The sequence below is a fragment of the Rhineura floridana genome, chromosome 2 (genome assembly GCF_030035675.1).
Source record: "Rhineura floridana isolate rRhiFlo1 chromosome 2, rRhiFlo1.hap2, whole genome shotgun sequence".
NCBI classification, from domain to species: Eukaryota; Metazoa; Chordata; class Lepidosauria; order Squamata; family Rhineuridae; genus Rhineura; species Rhineura floridana.
The window spans coordinates 85,441,327-85,467,439 of NC_084481.1; positions in this window are offsets into that span (position 1 = coordinate 85,441,327).

The following is a 26,113-nucleotide window of genomic DNA, read 5'->3' on the forward strand; positions in this document are numbered from 1 at the left end:
ACACACACAGGGGATAGTAGAATAAAAAAAATTATCCATAAGATTAACAGAATGGCATAACAGAATCTTACATCCCCCCACCCCGACCTCACATTTCAGGGTAGTTGGGTTGATCCAGTGGGCTGTTACACCAAAGAGGGAGAGAGCAGAGACAAAGGTGTCTCCTCTCTCTCAGACAGTCGAAGAAGAGAAGAGGGGGAAAGGGTGGAAGGAGGAAGGACAGATAAGCTTCCCTAAGCATATCAGTCTGCAAGGGAAGGAAGTCAGGCAGAGCATCACAGGTAAAGGCAGGCAATCCTAGCCAGGAGTTTTATCTAAGAATTATAGCTTCTAAGAGCTGGTTGTTGGGAGAGCAAGAAAAGTTATCTCTTGGAAGCAAGCTTTGTTGTTGTTATTATGTGCCTTCAAGTCAATTAAGACTTATGGCGACCCTATGAATCAGTGACCTCCAACAGCATCTGTCATGAACCACCCTGTTCAGATCTTGTAAGTTCAGGTCTGTGGTGATAATCAGGAAAGGTATTGAAAATAAAACAGCCGATATCATAATGACGTTGTATAAATCTATGGTGCAGCCGCATTTGGAATACTGTGTACAGTTCTGGTCGTCTCATCTCAAAAAGGATATTATAGAGTTGGAAAAGGTTCAGAAGAGGGCAACCAGAATGATCAAGGGGATGGAGCGATTCCCTTACGAGGAAAGGTTGCAGCATTTGGAGCTTTTTAGTTTAGAGAAAAGGCGGGTCAGAGGAGACATGATAGAAGTGTATAAAATTATGCATGGCATTGAGAAAGTGGATAGAGAAAAGTTCTTCTCCCTCTCTCATAATACTAGAACTCGTGGACATTCAAAGAAGCTGAATGTTGGAAGATTCAGGACAGACAAAAGGAAGTACTTCTTTACTCAGCGCATAGTTAAACTATGGAATTTGCTCCCACGGGATGCAGTAATGGCCACCAGCTTGGATGGCTTTAAAAGAAGATTAGACAAATTCATGGAGGACAGGGCTATCAATGGCTACTAGCCATGATGGCTGTGCTGTGCCACCCTAGTCAGAGGCAGCATGCTTCTGAAAACCAGTTGCCGGAAGCCTCAGGAGGGGAGAGTGTTCTTGCACTCGGATCCTGCTTGCGGGCTTCCCCCAGGCACCTGGTTGGCCACTGTGAGAACAGGATGCTGGACTAGATGGGCCACTGGCCTGATCCAGCAGGCTCTTCTTATGTTCTTATGTTCCTTTATGGAATCAATCCATCTCTTGTTTGGCCTTCCTCTTTTTCTACTCCCTTCTGTTTTCCCCAGCATTATTGTCTTTTTTAGTGAAACATGTCTTCTCATTATGTGTCCAAAGTATGATAACCTCAGTTTCACCATTTTAGCTTCTAGTGACAGTTCTGGTTTAATTTATTCAAATACCCAATTATTTGTCTTTTTTGCAGTCCGTGGTATGCAAAATGTGTGTGTTGTACCAATCTTTCAGTAACAGTTCCACAAAGAATTTTCTGAAGCTTGCTTGCTTTCTTTTGACAGATGCTCATTCACTTGAAATGAATTTTTTTAGTCAATAGATTCCTACAAGTCTGTACAGAAGTGAGAAATCAATACATCTTATTGTCAAATTAACATTGTCACAAGGTCTTCAGCTGCAGTTTCCCATAATAAAACCTCCATATGAGGAGGGCGTGGAATGAGTTTATCCTATGAAATACTAATTTTATTTAGCAGAGAATAGACTTAAGCTCAAAGTTCTCTTTCTGAATAGCATCTTAGATCCAGGCAGCAGTGTGGGGGTTTGTCTCTAGCTTCGCAAAAATGCTAGTCATGGTAGTTGGAGGGAAAGAGGTGCAGGTAATGGTAGAAACAAAGCAGAACTAATCTTAATGATTTTAAGACAGCAGGTGCTAATGACTTACACCTCAGGGTGCTGAAGGCACAGGCAGTGGAAATATCTAAACTGTTAGCAACTATATTTGAACATCTGTGGAAGACAGTATAAATCTCCGATGACTGTGAAAGAATGAACAATATATTTTTTCAAGAACAAGATTTGGTGATTTACAAATCAATGCATATAACTCATTTGGAAAGTAGTTTGAAAAACTGTTTTAAGAAACCTAATCATTAGCTTATAGAGGGAAAACAGACAATCACTAGAAACTCAGGGAGGTTTGAAATAGTTACAACTTGCTTTGGAAACATTGACACATCATGTACACACTGATCTTTCCCTATATTCTTTCCTTATGACTTACATCTTTAAAAATGTATTTCTGACCAGTCTCAGGGCATGGTCTGAGATCACATGATGCAACAACCTGAACTGAAAGTAAGCCTGGGGTCTGGTCACTGCCTGAATGGGAATTGTTTGTGAGATCACTGAAAATATTTTTAAAGCTATTACAGGATAAGCTTGCTGTATATTTTAAAGACCTCTGGAACTGTTATCTAAAGTGGCACCCTTGCTTTTCCCATTTTGGTCCAGCCAAAACTCTCTGGAGATGGAGCCAGGAGCTATGCCCATGAACAAAATTCTAGTTTGGGACTGAAACAACCTATTGGGCATATTGAAGATGACTTTGTTGAGTGGGTGGGAGTTTGTTGATAGCTTGAGTCTTCAGACAGAGATTCTGGCTTCATACACAGACTTGCTTTGTCATGCATTACAAAAGTCTTTTTAGCTTTTGGGAATGACAAGAGTTTTGACAGCACAATCCTGTGCATGCTACTCAGATATAAATCCCACTGAGTCCAATCCTGTATATAAGATTCAGCCTAACTACAAAAACCTTGGAAATCAGTCTTGTTTTCTCCAGTGGGTCTTACTTCCTAGTAAGTGTGTTTAGGATTGCAGCCTGAGCGTAACTATTCAAACAGCTAACTGGCCAAGTGCACAAAATTCTTCACAACATCATCAAGCTGATCTTACTGATGAATGCGGGTGTTGTGTTGGAACCAGAAAATGTGGGGGAACACTCTTGATCTTAGCTTTCAAAGCAGACACATGAAAAGGTAAATGCAGAAAATCCTCATATTATATGTTCCCCAATTTGTCAAGTCATGGAATTTGCCAACAAGAATGGAAGCCACTTGAGTGTCTTTAGAAGGTATTTGCCCAGTTCATGGGTGTGTGTATGGATGATACCCAATGCTGATGACACTCAGGTAGACCTATTGAAATCAGTGGACTTAAGGAACTTACATCTATTCATTTTAACTCCTCTGACACACACAGACACACATGTGTATGTAACATCCAACATACAAACACACATACCCTGATTAAAAGTCTGCCTTCCTTATCAACAAAGGTCAACTTGGGTCAAGTTGTGTCACTAAAAGAATATGATTCTGCTTCCACACACACAGAGCCACCCACCCACATCAGTAAAAAAAAAAATCCATCTGTGATGGATGTACAAGCACTAGGATGAAGCAGACTCCTCGGCACACCCACAGACCGACCACCTGCCTTGCGGCGGAGACTGCGCGGGGTGGTGGCTGTCTGCGTGTGTTCCCTCGCCTGAGAAGAGAGAAAGGCGCACTCTGGCACAGCAGCCGTGAGGCAAGCCGCCGTGGGGAGCTCTGACTGGGCGAGCTGGGGAGTGGAGGGAAAGCATTGCTGTGGCTCCTGTTTGCTCGGCCGGCAAAAGAGACTCTGCGGAGGAGCGTTACGCAGCTCTACATGCCTGGGAGCCGCAGCAGGACAAGGCACAGCCGGCTTGGGTTGTCCGAGGCGCGTGTTTCGGAGGCAGCAGAAAGTAGCCACGCGCCACGAGGGGAGATGGCATGAAGGCTGGTGCCCCAGGGCGCCCTCCTCAGCCTTCCTGAGAAAGAAGGGGAACGGCGGCGGCAGCTCCAAGAGGAAGTGCGGCGCAGCGGCGGCAAAGGGGCGGGAGCAGGACATGCGGTGGGGACGGCAGGAGCTGCGGGGGTATGAGCAGTGGGGGGGCGGCAGGACGCACGGGGCACATGCGCACATGCACACACACCATCCTCACTCACCTCCACAGCTCTCTTCCCCTCCATTCTGCTGCTGCCTTCTCCGTCCATTTTTTCTCTCTCCGGCACTCCACAACCTCCTCCCTCGTGCCTCCTAACACAGAGCACGAGGGAAGAGTGATGCTGCGGAGACCTCCAGTGTGAGGCACATGTCTTCTGTCCACCAATCACATGAGCAGAAGACTTCCTCTTCCTCTCACCCCTAGTAACATCCAAATATAACGTCAGAAACGTTACAGTTACTGCTAAAAAGTAGGGAAATTGCTAGTGGTTCTATTACTAGCAAAATGTAGTGAAGTTATGCCCTTGTTACTTAAAAAAGAAACAAATTACAAGTAACTCGTTATTTTTAACGAGTTACTTCCAAGCTCTGCACAGAACTTTTCTGCAATGAGTCTAGATGTTGCCCTTCTCACTGATGGGGTATGTTGCATGCACTACTTCAGATGCAGGTGGAGGTTCACATAAATGAAAGCTCCTCTGTAAAATAAAATAACATTCAATAATAGGCAAAAAACCTTGCGGTTTAAGGAAGTACCTATAGCCCACAGAGGTTTCTATCAAACCTTTAAAAGCAGGGAAATTTGGCAGCTATAGTGAATGCACCAGGGAAGCAGGAGACCTGACCTCCTCTCTGAGATATTGGACTGCCCTACAAAGTTGTCAGAATGCAAACACAATTTGGGTTGGTCTTTCACAGTCCAATCCACTTGCTGTGTAGCTTGCAAGGATTTGTTAACATGTGCCTCTCGTGGCTGTATAATTGTTGGTCAGTGACGCAGGTTGTGAGACTCACAGACAAGGTTTTTAGCAGAGAGAGAGAAACCTGAAGCAGAAGGGTTAAACTGTGAGAACAGAGTTCCAGACAATCAAGGTCAGTGTGGCTAGCTGAGTGTGTGATAAGCTGGGAACTGGCAGGAACTCGAGTGCGGGGGAAGAATTGTCAATGGAGGAAGATGTCTCTAATGTCTTTGCCTAGTAAAGACTCTTACATGAAACTTGCCTGGCCTGTATTATTCCTGTTCTAAACGGCTCTTGGATTCCTACCACGTCTCACCTACACACGCAGTGCGCTACAGGGGTTATGGGCCCAGATTATGAGGCGTTGTAGCGGGTTCGAGAGCTGGTAAAGTGGCGTTGTTGCAGAGAGAAACAAAGCGCAAGTGAGAGGCAAGTAAGAGTGGGCAACATGGCTGTAAATCTGTCTTCTGGGATGCTGATGGAGAGACTGAATGCTGTAAATTACTCCAGTTGGAAGTGGAGAATGAGAGCTGTTCTGATTAAAGAGGATTTAAATGATGTCATGGAAAACCCCCCTCCGGCAGCTCCTTCAGCAGCGTGGCTGAAGAAAGACGAGAAAGCAAAGGCTTTTATTACTCTGGGGCTATCAGATTCACAACTGTTGCTGGTGAGTAATGAGCCGACTGCTAATCAGATGTGGGAAAAGTTAAGAGCTGCACATGTGCAACAAACTGCGGGAAGCAGGCTGTGTTTGGCACGGAAGCTTTATCAGATGCGTTTTACTGATGATGTGACTATGGAAGAGCATTTGGCTGAATTTCGTAGATTAAATGCAGAGCTGCAAGATCGAGGCGTACATCATAATGACTTGCAGATGGTTTATCTCCTGTTATCTTCATTGGATCAAAAATGGGACGTGCTGGTTGCTGGTCTTGAAAGTCAACCTGACGGGACTCTATCATTGGACTTTGTGGAACAAAAACTTCAACAAGAGTGGTGTAGGAGACAAGAAAACAAGAAAATGGACTTAAAAGAGGCTGGGACTATGTCTGTACAACGGAATCAAAGAAGCAGGGAAGAGACTAAAACATGTTATTTTTGCGGGTCACGTGGGCATATACAGAGACATTGTTTAAAGAAGAGGAATTACAGAGACTTTGAAAGTCAGAGGGCAAGCGTGAACTTTGTTTCTAAAGAGAGCAATAAACTGATTAACTCTAAGTGGCTTCTTGACAGTGGAGCGTCTAATTGCCTAATCACAGACTCTAGTTTATTTTACACTTCAAAGCCGACGCAGGAGAAGCTTTATCTGGCTGACGGATCTACTCAGGACGCGACAGCAAGAGGAACGCTGAAGATGGGTAATTTGGGAATTTTAACAGATGTATTATTGATTTCTGGTTTAAAATATAACATTCTATCAGTGAGAAAATTGGCTCAAATAGGTTGTAAAGTTACATTTGAAGGGGATAGATGTTTTGTGAGAAAAGATGGTGAAATATGCATGCAAGGGAAATTACAGAACAAAATGTTTATAGTTGAATGCAAGATTGATAAAGACATGTGTGCTTGGATAGCAGTCAATAAAGAGAAACATGAGAATTGTGTTCATGAATGGCACAGAAAATTAGCACATGGACATTTCCAAAAGATACAAAACACCCCAAAATATAGTCAAGATTTGAAGTTAACACACTGTGAGCATGTGGATGAGTGTGAGGTATGTTATAAAACAAAAATGACTGTGAAGCCAGTAAATAAGAGCTGTGAAAGCACGACTTCAGAACCATATCAGCTTATACATGTGGATTTAGCTGGTTCTTTTCAGTGCTCAAAAGGTGGAGCAAGGTTTTATTTAGTGATTGTGGATGATTTTTCCAGATTTACACATGTGTTCTTATTGAAAAAGAAAAGTGACGCAGAAGAGAAATTAAAGACATTCATACAGAAAACAGAGACACAACATGGGGCTGTTATCAAAAATATCAGATCAGATAGAGGAGGAGAATTTACCAGTAATTCATTTCAAACATATTTGGAAAAGAAGGGAATAATTCATAATCTCACTGCTCACTTCAGCCCATCCTCCAACGGAACGGCAGAGAGGAGGAACCGGTCATTGAGAGCAATGCTAGCAGATGCTGATATGAATAACACTTATTGGGGTGAATGTATACTGTACACTGTTTATATTCAGAACCGCCTAATGCACAGAACAATAGGCATGTCTCCCTATGAGAAACTGACTGGAAGAAAACCCAGGGTGAAACACATAGAACATTTTGGGGCAAAATGCTGGGTACATGTAGTAAAACAAAGAAGACATGGCAAATTAGGCTCAAGAGCACAAGCAGGACGCATTTTGGGATTTCAGAATTCATATTATAGAGTTTGGTTACCTGAGAAACAACAAGTAGTGTTAAGCAGAAACATAAAGGTGATAGATAAACCTTGGAGACACAGCCAAACAGTGATCTTAGAGAGTGAAAACAAACAGGAAGCTGCAGATGTTCCTTTCGGGCAGCAAATTCCATTAAAAGCTGCTTTAACAGATTTAATATGTGGTGGCAAGCATACTGTTAAAAGACTGAGAGGTGAAGACATAACAACACATGATACAGAAATGCCAAGTACGAGTGCTGGTCCAACTAAAGTTGAAAGTGAGGAAGAAATGGAAATAGATAATGTCAGGAGATCAGAGAGAAAAATGAAAGGTCAACCTCCTCAGAGATTTGCATTTAATGTTACACAACAGAATAATGAAACAGATGAAATTCCAGAGGAATGGGAAAAAGAGGGGCCTATAGATAAAGAAACAATGGGTCTAATGTGGAAGTATTGTGTTGAAGAATGAAATGTAATTGTATCATCAAATAAAAGCAAACTTGAATCTGTGAAACTTGTGTAAATAAAGAATAAAGAGAAACTGAACTGAACTGAAACTGTAAATAGAAACTGTAAGAATCCATGTACTGAAATGTATTTGTAATGAAAAGTTAATGTTGTAGAAATGTAATAATTGTAACATGATGTTTTGAAGTCTGTAAGTCTCAGGTGGGGGCTGTTGGTCAGTGACGCAGGTTGTGAGACTCACAGACAAGGTTTTTAGCAGAGAGAGAGAAACCTGAAGCAGAAGGGTTAAACTGTGAGAACAGAGTTCCAGACAATCAAGGTCAGTGTGGCTAGCTGAGTGTGTGATAAGCTGGGAACTGGCAGGAACTCGAGTGTGGGGGAAGAATTGTCAATGGAGGAAGATGTCTCTAATGTCTTTGCCTAGTAAAGACTCTTACATGAAACTTGCCTGGCCTGTATTATTCCTGTTCTAAACGGCTCTTGGATTCCTACCACGTCTCACCTACACACGCAGTGCGCTACAATAATAACATAAAATAATATCTCCACCAAGAAAATATCTCCACACAGGTTGGGGAGAAGGCATCTCACCAGGCCTTCTCCCTGACATCTAGCTTTCTATATGCAATTGTTTTTTTTAATTGTATGGAAGACATTTGAACATGTGACTCCCTCATCTGCAGTCTGAAGTGGTACAGCCCAAACATAGGTTTATCACCCTTGTGGGAACCAAGTCTCTGGAAAAGTCTTCCTAGAGAGGCCTGGCAAGCTTCTTTTTGTTTAAAACTAACTAACCAAAATGTCTGAGAATGCACTCCTTTACAGTGGGGCTTATTCTCGTATAAATAGGTAGAAGATTGCAGGCTAAGGCTTTTAAAAATTGCTGCTGCTTCTGCCATTTTTACTGGATAGTGTTAATGCTGGTTTAATTTAATTTATTTATTTATTATTTGATTTATATCCCGCCCTTCCTCCCAGCAGGAGCCCAGGAGCCTATATATTTTTAAATAAACATTTGAAAGTGGTTGTGTGTATGCATGCATGTGTGTGCTTGTTTTGCCAAGGGGGCAGAGGTTCTTTTTGGGATTCAGGTAGGCAATGAAAGAAACAGCAAGTTTGCTCTTTAACGGGTTTTATTCATAGGATCAGGGCATAAAGAGCAAAGCAAAGCAAAGACAGATAATCTTATAGCCCTTTCAGTTGCTGGAGAGTTTCTGCGTGCCTAAGACTGCAGCCTAATTAAATAACTGTATGGAAGTAGTAAACTTTTTTTTTTTACTTTTCAACGTTACAAAGATTTTAGCAGGAAAAAATGTGTTAGAACTAGGGATGCTGTGGCAATCCAGCAAATGGTCCCCTGAGTTCCTACTGGGAGAAAGGGTGGGATATAAATCTAATAAATAAATAAATAATAAGTTCTCTTTCAGACACAGATATACTGTAACCCCACTAGTTCAGGCTATAAAATTGACATTCTTTCATCTTTCATCTGCTTCTGTTTTCCACTGGTAGATTATTGGTGGCTAAATATGCTGAACTCTGTGGATGCACACAGTAATGCACATCTGAGACATACATTCAAATCAAATCAATTATTTTTACAGTCAACAGACTATTGAATCATCAGATAAAAACAGGTAATGTTATTGCAACCTCATTTAAAAAAATATAAATGGAATATATATAAGTGGGTGAAAAAAATGGAAATGGACTGCCTTTGAGTTGATTCCAACTTATGGCGACCCTATGAATTGGGTTTCCATGTTAAGCGGCATTCAGAGGGGGTTCATCATTGCTTCCCTCTGAGGCTGAGAGGCAGTGACTGGCCCAAGGTCACTCAGTGAGCTTCATGGCTATGTGGGGATTCAAACCCTGTTCTCCCAAGTCGTAGTCCAACACCATAACCACTACGCCACACTGGCTCTCAAGTAAGTGAAATAAAAAAAAATTCTTTACAAAGGATCAAATAACACACAATTGGTTTGGAGACTATCAAACAATCATTAATGGTCTGATGCAAATAGCTAAGTTCAAGAATTTGGCCACTTGCTTCATAATTGACTTGTTAGTACCTTGAAGTAATATACTCATAAGAGATTCACTGGAACGACCAAGGAAAGACTGGATAATAGGATATATTAAGTCCTTCCTGGCCCCTTGATAGAAACTGCAGTACAAATAACATGCAGGATGGACTGAACCTCTGCATTGTTACAGGGGCAACATCTAGAATTCATGGAAATTTTATTTTATCTGCTATTGAGTAATTTAGAAGGGAGAACATTAAACCTTGCTAGGGTTAACCATCCCAAATGAGGCTTCCCATCTTTGCAAGACTCAATGACTGAGGGGAACATAGGCCCGATTCAGCTCCGCGGAGCTCTTGATGGTCTATATCTAGTAGTCTCTGCTTGATTATCATTTTAGCTCTCACCAAATCCATAGATGTCAAATAGGAAGGAGAAAGACCTACTGTAGTAACTTTATGCTCCATAGCCTTTCTCCAGGGAGATTCATAGGCATCTGTCAGTACTTTATAGACCAGAGGATTAGAAGTAAGCACATAACTGCAGCGAAGCCAGAAATGAACAGAATGCATCCAAGCCAAACATTTCAAGGAATTCAACCCTGCTTCCAGACAAAGAGGGGCTCCAGCAACATATGTGGGAACTCCAAAAATTAACTTGAGGAAATGATACTGAATTCCTTCAAAAGAACGTTTAGAGTATGGAAACCAAATTGGAGCTCCAAAAAGAATCTGTGGCACCATTTTATCTTTAAAGACCTGGATGGCTGCTGGTAAGAATTTTCCACCCTTTGTAAAGAAAAATTGGGATATCGCTCCCATATTCTGTTCGGGTTTTGACCTAACATATTTTTCTTGTGTTCTCCCACTTATGGCCATATATCCAACTATTTGTATGGAACAACTTGTTCAATTCTATTCATGCCAATGGCTCAGAGAAATCTGAGCTTTTTCCTCTTGGGAAAAAAAACAATACTTTAGTCTTTGTGTAGGTAATTGTTAAAACTTTCCCCCCACAATACTCATTGAAACCTTCCAATAATCTCTTGAGTCTGATATAGCAGGGGTCTGATATAGCAGAACTGCACCATCAGCATAGAGAACTATGGAAATTTTTATTGACCGCAGCCTGGGTGGATGAGATGGTAACAGAGCCAGCATAAGGGGAAGGTCAGCCAAATATAAATTAAATAAAATGGGGACAAGAACGCATCCTTGTCTTACACTGCAAGTGGACACAATCTCATTGGTGAAATGACCTTGATTGCTGCAATGGATCTGGGCAGTTGTATTGTTATACAGAGATGGAACCAAAAATAGAAGCCTTCTTTCAATAAAGAACTGTTCTGATTTACTCCACAGGCATTCATGAGATACAGAATCCAATGCGGATTTCAAAATGATAAAGGCGGCAAAAAGTTTGCTGCATTTTGGCTATGCTATTGCTTCGTGCCTTCAAGTTGATTACGACTTATGGCAACCCTATGAATCAGCTACCTCCAATAGTATCTGTTGTAAACCACCCTGTTCAGATCTTGTAAGTTCAGGTCTGTGGCTTCCTTTATGGAATCAATCCATCTCTTGCTTGCCCTTCCTCTTTTTCTACTCCCTTCTGTTTTTCCCAGCATTTTTGTCTTTTCTAGTGAATCATGTCTTCTCATTATCAAAGTATGATAACCTGTTTCATCATTTTAGCTTCTAATTATAGTTCTGGTTTAATTTGTTCTAATACCCAATAATTTGCCTTTTTCGCAGTCCATGGTATCCAACACCATGTTTCGAATGAGTTGATTTTTCTCTTACCCACTTTTTTCACTGTCCAACTTTCACATCCATACATAGAGATCAGGAATACCATGGTCTGAATGATCCCGACTTTAGTGTTCAATGATACATCTTTGCATTGAGGACCTTTTCCAGTTCTCTCATAGCTGCCCTCCCCAGTCCTAGCCTTCTTCTGATTTCTTGACTATTGTCTCCATTTTGGTTAATGACTGTGCCAAGTTATTGATAAACCTTGACAAATTCAGTGTCCTCATTGTCAACTTTTAAAGTTACATAAATCTTTTGTTGTCATTATTTTAGTCTTCTTGATGTTCAGCTAAAGTCCTGCTTTTGTGCTTTAACTTTCATCAGCATTCGTTTCAAATTATACATCCACGAGAGTGGCTGTATACTATAAACAGCATGGATTTTTCTGATTCCGCAATGTTAAATTGAAAATAGCCCCCCATGCCATTCTGATGCTTCCCATAAGATCATTTCAAAACAAAACCTTACAAAACTTATAGTCCTGAACTCAGAAACGCTTGCTTAACAACCCTCTAAATTTTCATGATGATACACAAAACCATCAGAGAGAATCAAGAGTTGAAAGTGTAAAAAGAGACAGAGAAAAACCAGACCTCTTTTGGACTTTTTTCTGTCAGAGTTCTCATAATCTGTTGAAATTAGTTAAAAATCAGCCATGTTCACAGAGTACCTGTAATCCTATTACTGACCTTGCCCCATACTCTGACCATCTTCTGCAGTTTAAAAGTTAAAAAATGCCTGGCTGATTTTTAATTAATTAAATAAATTTTGCATTGAACTGAATTATACTGTCGGGCATGCTCAGTAAGAACCAACTGTCAGTGTTCTAAAAGCCAGACTCACAACTGCTGGGCTTGCCTAATCAGGGGACCACACCCACACCAGACCTTTATTTCACTTTAGATAGTTATGGCTTTCCCCAAAGAATCCTGGGAAGTGTAGCTTGTGAAGGGTGCTGAGAGGAGACTCATTCTCCTGACAGAGCCCCAGTGGCCAGAGTGGTTACACAGTCAGTTGCTTTGACTGAAGCTCTGGGAGGTGAACAAGGTCCCTCCTAGCAACTCTCAGCACCCTTCACTAACTTTACTTCACAGGATTCTTTGAGAGAAGCCACAACTGTCCAAAGTAAAATAAAGGCCTGGTGTGGATGTGGCCAGGGACAGCTTTGGTTTAAATTTGGGTGGGAGGCTACATGTGCCTGCTGTAGAATAAAAAGTTGGAGGAAATGCTGAAAAGCAATGATAGGTCAGTGTTGAACTATGACCTGAGAGACCAGGGTTCAAATCCCCACACAGCCATGAAGCTCACTGGTTGACCTTGGGCCAGTCACTGCCTCTCAGCCTCAGAGGGAGGCAATGGTAAACCACCTCTGAATACTGCTTACCATGAAAACAAAGAGCCTTTGTTGTAGAATCTTGAGCATTACTTTATTTGCATGGGATATTAAGGCAATAGTTCAGTAATTACTGCATTCCCTGGGATCTCCTTTCTTTGGAATTGGGATGTATATGAACACTTCCAGTCTGTGGACCATTGCTTAGTTTTCCATATTTGTTGACAAAATTTTGTCAAAAATGGGACAGATTCAGTCTCAGTAGCTTGTAGCAACTCCATTGGTATGCCATCTGTTCCTGGTGATTTGTTTCTTCCAAGTATTTTAAGAGCAGCTTTCACCTTACATTCTAAAATTTCTGGTTCTTCATCATATGGTTCCTCCATGAATGAATCTGTCACCCTTGCATCTTTTATTATTTTATTTTATTTTATTTTATTATTTTATATTTATTATTATTATTTTATTATTCAACATCCCTAGTCTTGGTTTAAATTTCCCTTTGATTTTTCTAATCTTTTGGAATAGGGCTCTTGTTCTACCCTTTTTGTTGTCCTCTTCTATTTCTATACAATATTTGTATTTATTTATTTTATTAATTTTATTACATTTTTAGACCGCCCTATAGCAACAAGCTCTCAGGGCGGTGTACAACAGGGTAAAAACAGATTAAAATACATGTGGGTATGAGTACAATACAATAGAAAACATTTTTAAAAACCAAATTAAGACAAAAGATTAAAATTAAAATAAATGAAAATTAAATTTAAAATGCCTGGGCAAAGAGGTAGGTCTTTACCTGGCGCCGAAAAGATAACAAAGAAGGCACCAGGCGTATCTCGTCAGGGAGGGCGTTCCATAATTCGGGGGCCACCACTGAGAAGGCCCTAGCTCTAGTTATTGCTCTCCGGGCCTCCCTATGCGTTGGAACCCAGAGAAGGGCCTTCGACGTCGAGCGCAGTGAACGGGTAGGTACATAGCGGGAGAGGCGTTCTGCCAGGTATTGTGGTCCGATGCCGTTAAGGGCTTTATAGGTAAGAACCAACACTTTAAATCTGGCCCGGAAACATATTGGTAGCCAGTGCAGCTGGGCCAGGACAGGTGTTATATGATCAGATTTTTTAGTCCAAGTAAGAACTCTGGCTGCAGCATTCTGCACCAGCTGAAGTTTCCGAACCGTCTTCAAAGGTAACCCCACGTAGAGTGCATTACAGTAGTCCAATCTAGAGGTTACCAGAGCATGGATAACTGTGGCGAGGTTCTCCCTGTCCAGATAGGGTCGTAGTTGGGCTACCAGCCGAAGCTGGTAGAACGCATTCCGTGCCACCGAGGCTACTTGAGCCTCCAGTGACAGGAGCGGATCTAATAAGACCCCCAAACTATGGACCTGCTCCTTTAGGGGGAGTGTAACCCCATCTAGGGCAGGTCGGACATCACCCATCTGGGCAGACAGCCCCCCCACCAACAGCATCTCAGTCTTGTCAGGATTGAGTCTCAGTTTATTAGCTCTCATCCAGTCCATTATCGTGGCCAGGCAGCGGTTTAGTACATTAACCGCCTCACCTGAAGAAGATGAAAAGGAGAAATAGAGCTGTGTATCATCAGCATATTGCTGGAAACGCACTCCAAATCTCCTAATGACCTCACCCAGCGGCTTCATATAGATATTAAAGAGCACGGGGGACAAAACTGAACCCTGCGGGACCCCATATTGGAGTACCCAGGGACTCGAGTAATGCTCCCCAAGCACCAGCTTCTGGAGACGATTCTCGAGGTAGGAGCACAGCCACTGCCAAGCAGAGCCTCCAACTCCTAAATCCGCAAGTCGCCCCAGAAGGATATCATGGTCGATGGTATCAAAAGCCGCTGAGAGATCAAGGAGAACCAACAGAGTTACACTCCCTCTGTCTTTCTCCCGACAGAGGTCATCATACAGAGCGACCAAGGCTGTTTCTGTACCAAACCCCGGCCGAAAGCCCGATTGAAATGGATCCAATAACCATTGTAATAGTTCTCTTTGTCCCTATGTACTAATCACTGTATAGTTTCATTTAGGGTTCTAACTGTGTTTGTATCTCCTTTTGCTTTCCTTCTCTCTTTTTGGCAGGGAGTACTTATGTGCCAAATGAGCTAATACCAGGCAATGATCTAACACAGAGCAGCCCACTTTAAAGCCAGTCTGCTCTTCTCCCACGATTATCACTGATCCACATCTTTAATTTAAGGCCTAAGAAGGTGGCATAAACCTTACCAAAAATAGATAGCAGACTGATAGGGCGGTAATGATAGGGATTGCTTTAGGGTCTTTGTTATAATTGGAGCAATAAAAGCCTTCAGCCAGGCTACCAGGATTGTACCAGGCTTATTTATTAAGGAAAAAATAGAAGTCAGCATCGAAGTCCACCAACGTATATTACATTTCAGCAGCTCTTGATAGTTCCTCAGCAATGTCAGGATTGACATTTGGCCATTCAGGAGTGTCAGAAGGCAGAGAGGGAGAGGAATTAGTTGTATGAAAGTCATTAAAAAACAGCACAGAAATTATCTTCCCATATGTTAGCCAGAATATGACATTCCAGACTACCAGATCTATTGCCTAGGGCAGACTTTCCCAACTAGTGGGCCACCAGATGCTGTTGAACCACAACTCCCACTAGCCTCAGCCAGCATTGCCAATGGTCAGGAAAGATGGGAATTGTGGTCCAACAACATCTGGTGGCCCACTAGTTGGGAAAGGCTGGCCTAGGGCTTCCTAAACTGTCTGCCAGTAGGTTTCACTATTATGGGTAACCACTGTAGCAACTATATCAGCAGTTGCCACAACTCTCTAATTGCCTCACTTTTTTGTGTGGTAAAAGTTTCTTGTATTTCTTCAGCTCATAGCATGAATGAGGTATTTTGTGCTCATTATTTACTCGGTAGGAGCGATAGACAGACTGAATTTTGTGCCTCAAACTGGCACACTCCTGATCAAACCACTTATTAGAGTAGACTTTCTGGCAATTTGTGATATTAACAGTATTTTGAAGGGAGGAGTACAGAACTTGTGTAACCTCGTAAGCAGATATACCCAAAGTTGGGAGAAGCAGCAGCAGTAATCTGCTTGATAATTATATATTTAGGAGAATTCACAAGGCTATTAAAAACCTGCGCAGTTTCATTTGACCATTTGATCTTTTTAAAATTTGAAGTAGATGTTAAATTAGAGAATGGGCAGTGATATACACTCAACCTTGAGAACTCACGGAGTGCAAGAGAAAGCTCCAGAGGGATATGGTCACTGTCGGAATGCGTTCCAACTCTGAATTTACACTCCAGGATTTTCAGGAGCCTCTGTGTTAAGATGTAAATGACCACGCTTGAACCCCTAGAGGACACAAACATTTATTGACCCCACTCATCACCAGGGGTAGACCCATTCAAAATGCACAAGTCATTTTTAAAAAGAAACTGGAGCAAACATGTACCCGAATGGTTAATGTGAGTATCTTTAGAATGATGTAAGCTGGCTTTAAGTTGATCCTTACCCCCTGTTTGGCGAGTGCAGTGGGTAGAACATTCACCAGATATATTCTGGACCTTTTATTAAGGTCACCCACAATTATAGGGAAAGCATGGGTGAACCTAGCCATCTGCTCCAAATAATAGCATTAAATTTCAAGCCAATTTGACAAAACATCCTCCCTGAGAGCTGAAGGGACAAGATAGATGTTAAACACAAGTAAGGTCAGGTTTGAAGCTCTCAGCCAGCACAGGGGAGTCACATTTGGGCAGCTCTGTAATCTTAGCATCTAGGGCTGAAGAAACCAGAAAACACAGCCCTTGGCTATCTCTACCCTTTCCTCTGTTGGGAAGGGCAGGGAGACAACAGGACATAAAACCATTTACGGAAATATGGTCACCACACCAGGTCTCTTGACATGAGACTGTATCAAACCCTTTCAGGTAAGCTAGAAAGTCTTGATTTGTATTTTAGCATTCCAGCCAGCAATATTTCTATGATAAAAATTTTAGAGGTGCATTGCCCTTCACAATCTTGGTGGGTCCAGTTCTTCAATTGTGTGTAAGCAATGCCCCGAATTTCCCATCACACTGCAATTTGGCATTGGTGCTTGGGGGATAGAAAAACCTGAAGCAGATCTATAGGAGAGATTGGAATTTTGAGGACCAATCTCATGCAGTTCTAGCTGTCGCAAAGCAGAGCAATCTACATTTATTGAACTTGAAGCTCTGGGATTAACAACAGAGATATCTGCTGGCTCACGTTCACATTTGGTGGAATCATATAGATCAGTTTCTCTCCCTTCAGAGCTTAAAGCAACATTGTTTTGGGGTAGTTTAGGCAGTTGTAAGATCATAATTTCAGGATTTAAAGCCAAGCCTGCCTTGGAATTTAAGAGACTCGTGGTACACTCTGGAGGCTTCCTCCTATTAGTAACACCTCCTGCCACCACCAAAGTGACTTTCACACCCATATGGAGATCATGATCAAATGAATAGACATGTGTTGTAGTAACCCTGGAACCGTGTTGGGTCTTGTCCTTTAATAACTCTTTCAACGTAGACAATCTTGATAGGATCTTTTCTTGTTCTTGCTTTGGGAGTGTGCTATAGCTTTTGATTAACTTTACCTCTTCTGGTGAAAAAGCCTCAGTTATAGCTTTAATATTGACAGTCAAAGCTTTCACATCATGGTTGATATTCTTGAGTAATTCCAAAATTGCTGTAGTTTTAGGCGGTTGATAGTGAGGAATAGTAACAGCATCATTAATCATGTTTCATTCAATCAGTTTCCCTGTTGGTGGATCCTTGCAGGGGAGCCAACGGAGTACCCCTTCCTGCTCCTCAGAAAATCCAGTGAGAAAGCTGGTGCCATATTTATAAAATGTGAGACATACATTTATATCATACATTTAATGCATGATTATACCACTTAACAGTCATGGCTTCCCCCAGGGAACTGTGGTTCATTAAGGGTGCTGAGAGTTGTTAGAAGACTTCTATTCCCCTCACAGAGCTACAGTTCTCAGAGTGTTTAATAATCAATCACAAACTATAGTTCCCGGGATTCTTTGGGAGAAGCTATGATGGTTAAAGTGGTATAACAGAGCTTTAAATATATGGTGTGGATGTGGCCTTCAATGCAAAGAACAGCATCTGCATTTGATTGCACATCCACATGTGCTTCCAGATGTACACATTGTTGAAAGTCATGGACACAATTACAGCTGGATGCATATTCCATTGAGTATTCTGATGTGCATCCAATTTACTTTTGCAGTCCTGATTATAACCAATTTTTTATTGCAGGGGAGGCTAGCCCCCACTCTAGGAGCCTGACCCCTCAAATTGTTTTTTATGGCCATTGAGACTTCTAAGAATTTGGTGGCAACAGCAGCAGCGCATTTATTTATTTATTTTGGGGCTGTGTATAATGGAGTGCTGGATTTCTGATGTAGAGGAAATATAAAAATGATGTTGGGGAAATTGTTTTAGTACACAGAAAATTGTCCTGAAATTGCCATTTGGGACCATGGGCTCAAATGCTACCTCCCGACATTGTGCATATGTACACATGCAAGAATGGGAAAGGGCACATTTCTCTGCACACACTTTTTTTGGTCACTGGCATGGGACCCACAGAGGAGTCCCAGGAGGGCAACATGGCCATTGGTCCAGAAAAGTTTAGCTGTATCAGTGGAGACTAGTGGCAGTGAATCTGCTCCAGGTTTTAGTCCAAACTTTCAAAGAACTGACCAAGGTGCTGAAGCCTATTCCCAAAGTAGGTTCCTCACTTTGGACAGCTATTGAAAGTTTGGATTAAACCAGAAGCAGATTCATTGCCCCACTGACACTGGACCCACCAGTTTCTACTTATTTCTCAAATATGCAAAATGTGCATGCATACACTCAAATACACCATCCACATTAATAAAACAGAAGAGAAAGTGTTGTTGACCTTCAGCAATTATACAATATTATGCTATTATACAAGACATTATCCAGTCTAGTGTTCTGTATCTTTTCTCATGTAAACAGTGTGGTCAAATGCAGCTGATAATTTGTTTTATATGATTCAAAAAAAGACTTTTTGAAAACTCTCCAAACACAATTATTTTTCTATAGTGCAAAGATGTTTTTTAATTCTAATTTTATAGCAATTGAACCTTGCTTGAATAAAATATGATCAATTTTCTTTTCTGCTGTACTTGGAAAATTCAAGTATGCCTGAATGTAAGGTTCTTTAATGAGAGAAGAGATTATTAATGCCTGTTTAGGTAGATGACATGCCAATTTTCTTGATATGGATTGCAGAAACAATAAATATAAATATATAATGATGAATGCAATATATAATGAAATTGAATGGAATTACTTTTTGTAGTGAGTCATCCCCATTCTTTGTAGAGTCACTGGTATAGACAGATATTATATATCCTTTGCCAAGTCAATCCACATGGATGAACCTAACTGCCAATGGTGAGGTCACTACAGTCTAACAATGGATAAAGAGATTAACATTTCTATACACTTTCATGGAAGTAAATTGAATAACTGGATTTATACCCAAATTATATGTTTAGGACTGGGGCATTTACGTAAATTACTTGGGAATAAGCCCCACTGAACACTGAACACAACAGAACTTATTTCTGAATGAATATAGTTTTACACAGTTAAAGAACAATAAAGCTAGTTCTCTATTCCTTTAAATGGGTGACAAAGCACAATAATGCTAGGATCAAACTAACATAGAAAATTACCACTCAGAAAATATTAGCCTCATAAAATTTTTATCGTGGCGACCATCCCAAACATGTGCTGTCACAGTTAGCAAGTCTGAATATATCTGGAAATTCTAGGGAATGGCAGACATCCCTAATTCTTATCTAGCTCTGGTATGAGGAAAACCTGCATTTCTCTCACAGTCCCCTCCTTTTTTTCTTTCTCCAACTCCAATTCTTTTTGTCAGACAAGTTTAAGTTGCAAAAGGAACAGAGCAGACAATTCTGTAGGTGGCAATAAATAATCTAAAAGGTGGGAGAAAGACAAGCTGTAATTGTATTAACTTTCTGAACAGAGAACAGAATCTAGGTTGCAAGAACACACCATTATAAAACTGAAATACCAATGCCTTCAAACAGGCATATGATGCTTTAGCCAATGTGATCTTTTAGCATCTACTTTATTTTATGAACCCATCCATTTCAAACACACACCCAGGTTCTTCACAAGTTGGACCAAAGTCCATACTAGTTAGCTTTACATGAACAGTTAACAATTCCATGGAAGAAAAGGGCAACTTTATTCTTGAGAATGAAGTCTCACATGTTTTTGAGAGGGGAAAACTCAGTTTGTCAAAAGCTGTTCAGATATCCTTTCCATTGTGGTTTCCTGAGGTCTTTTACAATAAATTTCATCTGAGATTTTATTTGTCTTTGAGTTCAAAACCATCTGATCTCAAAAGGCAATGATTCATTCTATTAATCTCAATGATATTTTGCCATTTTCATGGATACAGAACATGAAACAGCTGTTGTCAAATCTCTGTTTGCAACATAGTCACCTTCACAGCTTGGCTTGATGTGCACAATGAAGGCTGGGACGCAACCAGATCCATGGAGCTTTCCTTCTGAACTAGGTAAATACATGGTAGGTTGAAAAATGACAAAGGAAAACAATTAGTATTGATGTATGTGGAAATGTTATATAGAGAATATTGAAAGCACAGATGTAAAATGGATAAATGTAGTTGTTTGGAAGTGTTGGAGTCCATCATGAGCCCTGTCTTGACCTCTGGTTTTTCCTCTTTCCCTCCTGAACAGAAGAAGTGACAATGGACCTGGGGGGAAGCTCAGAATAGTCATAGGTGCACTTGTTTGGCTGCTAGGAGTCTCTTGCAAGGAATCTCCTCAAGAGGAAAGGTCTACTGGGGAGGAGGGAAATGACAGAGAAGATTCCCCTGTCAGCAGTGTCCTAGATGACCATGCAGAGGAGGAGTCGGCAATAAACATATAAACCTCTCAATGTCTTCTGGGTCCTTGCTACAACTTCATTGCTCAGTTCCTGGTCCAACACTAAGGGCTCATCTACACAGTGGTTTTACGTGTGTTGGGTGCTACTCACATCTCCTTTAAATTTGCATGATTCACATTATGTTACCAGCAAACAGAAGCTGTCACGGAGTTTCCCCCCTGTAAATCCATACTAACCCAATCCACTGAAATGGAAAGGGGAGAAAAATACATATTAGCTTTGCTTCCCTCCTCCATGTAGGTGCTTTGCTTTGCTACTTTTAGGTGGGTGTGTCAATCATTTCCCTCTCCATGCCCACTATCTTCTCCTCCCTTCTTTCATTTTGTTTCCTGTAGGCTGAAAAGCAACTTCCAGCTGCTCTCCTCTGTTTTGCTGGCCTTTTTTATGTTGCTGCAAACAGTGCATTTGTTTTCTTTTTCCTGTAACTTGTGCGCAAAAGCACAACGCTACTCAAACAAAGATTTTTATTTCAGCTGTATGCTACTGACCACAGGCAGGGAAAACACAGATATTCACACTTCTGAGATTTTTTTAAAAGGAACCGACTGCAGCTGGTAGAACAGACTGAGCATGCTTGGTCACCTAGCACCAGAGGGAGTGGAAATGTATTTTTAGAGGGTGGGGTGACAAGGAAACAGTGAGACTAATCCTTCCCAGAAGAACACTTCCTTGTGTGAATGGGAAAAACCAATTGGCGGCTATCATTGACCAGGAACTGTGGATGGTGCAAATAAATAATGAAGGTGAAAGCAGTGTATTTCCTATGAAGAAATGCTCCCATGTAGATGAGCCCTAAGTGCTGAGGTCATGGAACTTTACAACTGAACTGGAATTTTGGGGGGTGAGGAGAGATTGGTTATTATTTTATTAAGTTGTATTTTTATGGGTTTCTTGTTTTTCATTCATCAAAACCTTCTGTTGTTAGTTGTTTCAGTTTGTTTGCAAGAAAAATGAAGAATGCATTCTTAAAACAAGTAGCTGTTATTGCTGCGAATCACCCACCCACATTACACTCAGCTTTTTTACCACCATTGGAATGGAATCTTTGACACATGAGGAAACAGAAGCATGCAGTAAGTGACCAGAAGACCTGAGTCCTCTTCTGCTTCCACTGGCATACTATTAAGCAACTCCACAGGGTCAAGTTTAGTCATACTTACATAATGGGGGAAGGTTAATTTTCCATCTTGTCGCACTAACACACCATGAATGTATGAACATCTATGGCTGTTTTTTCCCCTTTCTCTCTCTCTCTCCCCCCAAGTAGTGTCACACAAATACAAACTGACTGAGTCTTTGAGGTCTGCAGAAACAGGATAAGAAACATAATTTGTGGGAGAGGAGAAAGATTGTCTAAAGCTGCTTGTCGAAAGCCAGACTAACATTAATTAAAAAGCCAAAAAAGTAATTAAAGCCAATTATTCATATTTTATTTTGCATGTCAAAGCAGTTTCATGCCTTGGTGAAAGGTTCAACTCATTTTTTAATTCTCCTGAACTTATTAGTCCATCCTTAGCAAGTCAGACTTTTTTAAAGAAACAACAACAACAAAGTAACAGAAGGAAGGGGGAATACTATATTCCTAGCTCAACTTTAGAGTCAGGTGTTTCTGAAACTTTGTGGCGAGCTGGTCTGTGATCATCACCACAGGATAAATAAGAGTTGTTTCCAACATTGCTGCTGAAATGCAGTTATGCTGTTGAGACAGGTCTGAATAAAAGTCATCACATGAAATGTTAACATTCACCTACTGTTGAGCTACCATTGTCTTGACATGATGAAAAACAATAACTCCATTTCAGTTTCAGAGGGGTGTTTATAAGGAAATTCTCTTTTTAAAAAACAGGAAAAAAGCGAACAGGTAACTTTATGAAGATAATCTATCTTCCAACCAGGATGGGCTGAATCATTGCTGGAAACATTAAGGAATGTGGAGGTTTCCATCACTGCTGCATTCCAGTAAAAATGGAAACATAAAAAGCTTCTCAACCCCCAGATTATTTCCTGTGTACTTTGCCATTCTCAGCCACTAAATAGAGTTGATTCTATCCTGCCTTGTTACTGGAGAAAAGGGCATTTTATCAAAGAAAGAAGATTCAGAAAGGACTAAGCTAAGCACCTTTCTCTGTCCTTCTCTCCCCAACTAGGAACACTGGAGAATTCTGAAGAAAACAAGTGGAAATTGCCAGTGTTTGCTTATTTGTCCCATGTTCAGAATGGAAATCAATCCAGCAAATGTGATACATAATTGATGACTCCCTCTCCCCCAGTTTTCATTGTGTTTTCTTTGCATTGAAATGAATAGTCTTTGCACTGAAATGAACAGTGTGGAATAACATAATGATAATGTCTTTATGTAATTAATCATGTAAAATTCCACCACAGCAGACAGTGACACAAATAGCAAAGTTTTTGTCAGAAGCCAAACTGAAGCAGAACAGAAGTAATGCTGCATGCGACAATTTAAGGGCAGAACAGAAACTGATGCCTTCTTACATTCCTCTTCCCAACATAGCTTTTCCAGTCCTCCTTTTCAGGAATAAAGAGTTACTTCTAGCAGATTAGGACAAACAACTTTTCCCAGAACATTCCCACCATGCTTCTTAAAAGAAAACCACTGGCTTTCCTTTCTTGTTATTGGGATTCCCACTTGTATGGTTTTGTTTTCAGTGATGAGTAACTAGCTCTTCCTGAAGACCTACCCGAGTCTTCAGTGTTCTGCCCCTCCAATTGCCCTAACAAAATAGTGGCTGATGTTCTCAAGGCACCTACAAAAATAGGTGCTCTGTTGTTCCAGCAGGATTTCCTTGGTTTTCAGCCACATTTTGCACCTAACTCTCCCTAGGAAGTGAGTCTATAGCTGCCATCCCAAAGCCAGCCAGAGGCTGATTGTGGGTCTTTAGGATGCAACATAAGGGCTACTCCACTGGCAAAGAGCAGTTCTGCTGACAGGGCAGCCCTTATGTCCATCTATTTTATTTATTTTTAAATGGCCTGTTTTTAAAAGTTGACAAAACAATCATTAATATGACTGCCTACTTGAGAAAACATTTTAAATATCTTCATAGGGCTGTTGGCACAAAAAAGTCTTGGAGAGACACCTGAAAGTCAAAAGTAAGGGTGCCTGCTGAATCTCTGCTGGAAGAGTGTTCCATAGTATGGAACTGGTCACACTACATGCCTGACTTCTGGCTGAGGCCAGTCAGGCTTCTGTAATATGGGGAAACAACTAATAGGCATACCTGTGGAAAGCTCCCCGGGGATAGTTGTGCTGGTGGTGGTGTACCTCTGGCAGTAGGGTTTGATAGAGGGGTGTTGGGGAAAAACAAACACTTCTCACATTCCAATACACCCACACTCAGGCCCTGGGCCTGACTAAGGATGGGTTCCATTGGCCGCTGCTGGTTCAAAAGCATTCATCAACCTAACAGGCCAGTATCAATTCGAGTTCACTGTTTGTCCATTATCTACTGCTTTTACCGATCCATTTTGTTTCCTCCCAAAAATATTGATATTAATGTACATATTTTTAAGGAAATACATTTTAAAGGAAATATCAATAATTTAAAAGGAAATATCAATAAATGAAAGGAATTATGGATAAAATTTCCATTCTTAATATTGATCTTTCAGAGGCACTTTTCAAAATAGCCATGGAAAATTGCTACATGAAAATCTGATCTGCAACAACAGAGAATGAGCAAATTAATGGAGAATTTGATGCCAAATTGGAATTGGCTGGAATTTTAGCACATCTGTAGGCCTAACATATTGCTTTTTCCTCCCACTGACATCCCACTTGTCGCCCTGCCACCTTTAGTCCTAGATTGCTCCAGGCAGCTTGACCTAACATGATACAGGGCTGTCTTGACAAGACTTGGCCCAAGTCTAGATCCACCCCCAAATCAGCCCAATTCGATTTAGGCTTCTGTTGAATCCAGTGCATAGCCCTATTACATACAAGCATTTTGGTTCATTAATATTTGAGACATCTTTCTTTTTGATCCATCCTTTTGTGCTGCTGATTGAAACTCGTTTGCCATGCTTGCTGTCTGCCCAAATCAAGGGGATTATGCTTTGTTCTCATGCTTTCTTACAAATGCACTTCCAGTAATGAGATTTCAGTAAACACATTAGTGAGAAAGGATAACTATCAGTAACCACAACAAAACCCAGATCAAATACAAGGTGCAATCTGACTGTGGAACATGCAAACACTTAAATAAGATCCTGGCATCAATAAAGAATTTCTTGTTTCGCTATAATTATGTTATGCCAGGCCCGGCCTCCAAGAGGTCTTCTGTATTTTTAAAAGTTGTGCAGGGGGAAGAGAGCATTCCACCTTGTGGTTTTTCTCATTACAGTGTTGTAAGAACACCTGCACTTGGCTGACTTTCTCTTCTCCTAAAGATACAGGATCAGTCTCAGGCCATGAAGCTAGCAACCCTAATATAATCCCTTTATCAGAGACTCTGAAAGACATGCAGACATGCATTTCATTTGCAAAAGATATTTTGCTCACTGTCATTTTAGCCAGAATTTAAGAGAAAAATTGTTCAATTGAGCTGTGTGTGTATTTCTTTTCAAAAAAACTGAATGGAATTGATTTTAGCTAGCTTTACCTGTCTAAGTTGTTTTTATCTCTCCAATGGAACCTATTTGTTCTTCTGTTAGTGTATATGTGAAACCCTTCATAATTGCTATGACTCTATGCATGTAGCCTTCATGACATCCACATTTCTGTTACAGACAGACATCCATATCCAGACACAGTTGTGGACAATGTATTATGTAAAAGCAAAAACAGATGGCAGGGGCACCTGAATGAGAGCCTCTGAAGATGATCTCAGTGCATTGACAGACTGTTTTGGGAATAGGCATTACCTTACCTTTGAAATGTTTTGGCCTTTTGATCAGAAACAACCTTTTCACACATCATGTCAAAACAAATCTGGTTTGTCACTGACTGTACACAACAGAGACCTGCAGGCAATCATGGCTCCTCATGTCTCTTTATAATTAACATTTTTAGGTGCATACTTTAAATAGCCTAGCTACACATCTTAAACTGTAATGTGAAGTGGTCCTAAGTGATTCCCATTTAGGTCTGGGTACGCAAAGGGCAGAATTTGATTCAGTCACATTTAAAGGTGAACCTACCAAATCAGTATGTTTTGACACAATATGTGAACTGAAACACAACCATCCTTTGAAATTCGCACCTCTCTGAATTTTGCAATGGGGTTCTCACCCAAGTAAAAATACAATAATTCTTTTTAGAGGAAAGTGTGGATTAAAAATGCAGATATTAGGG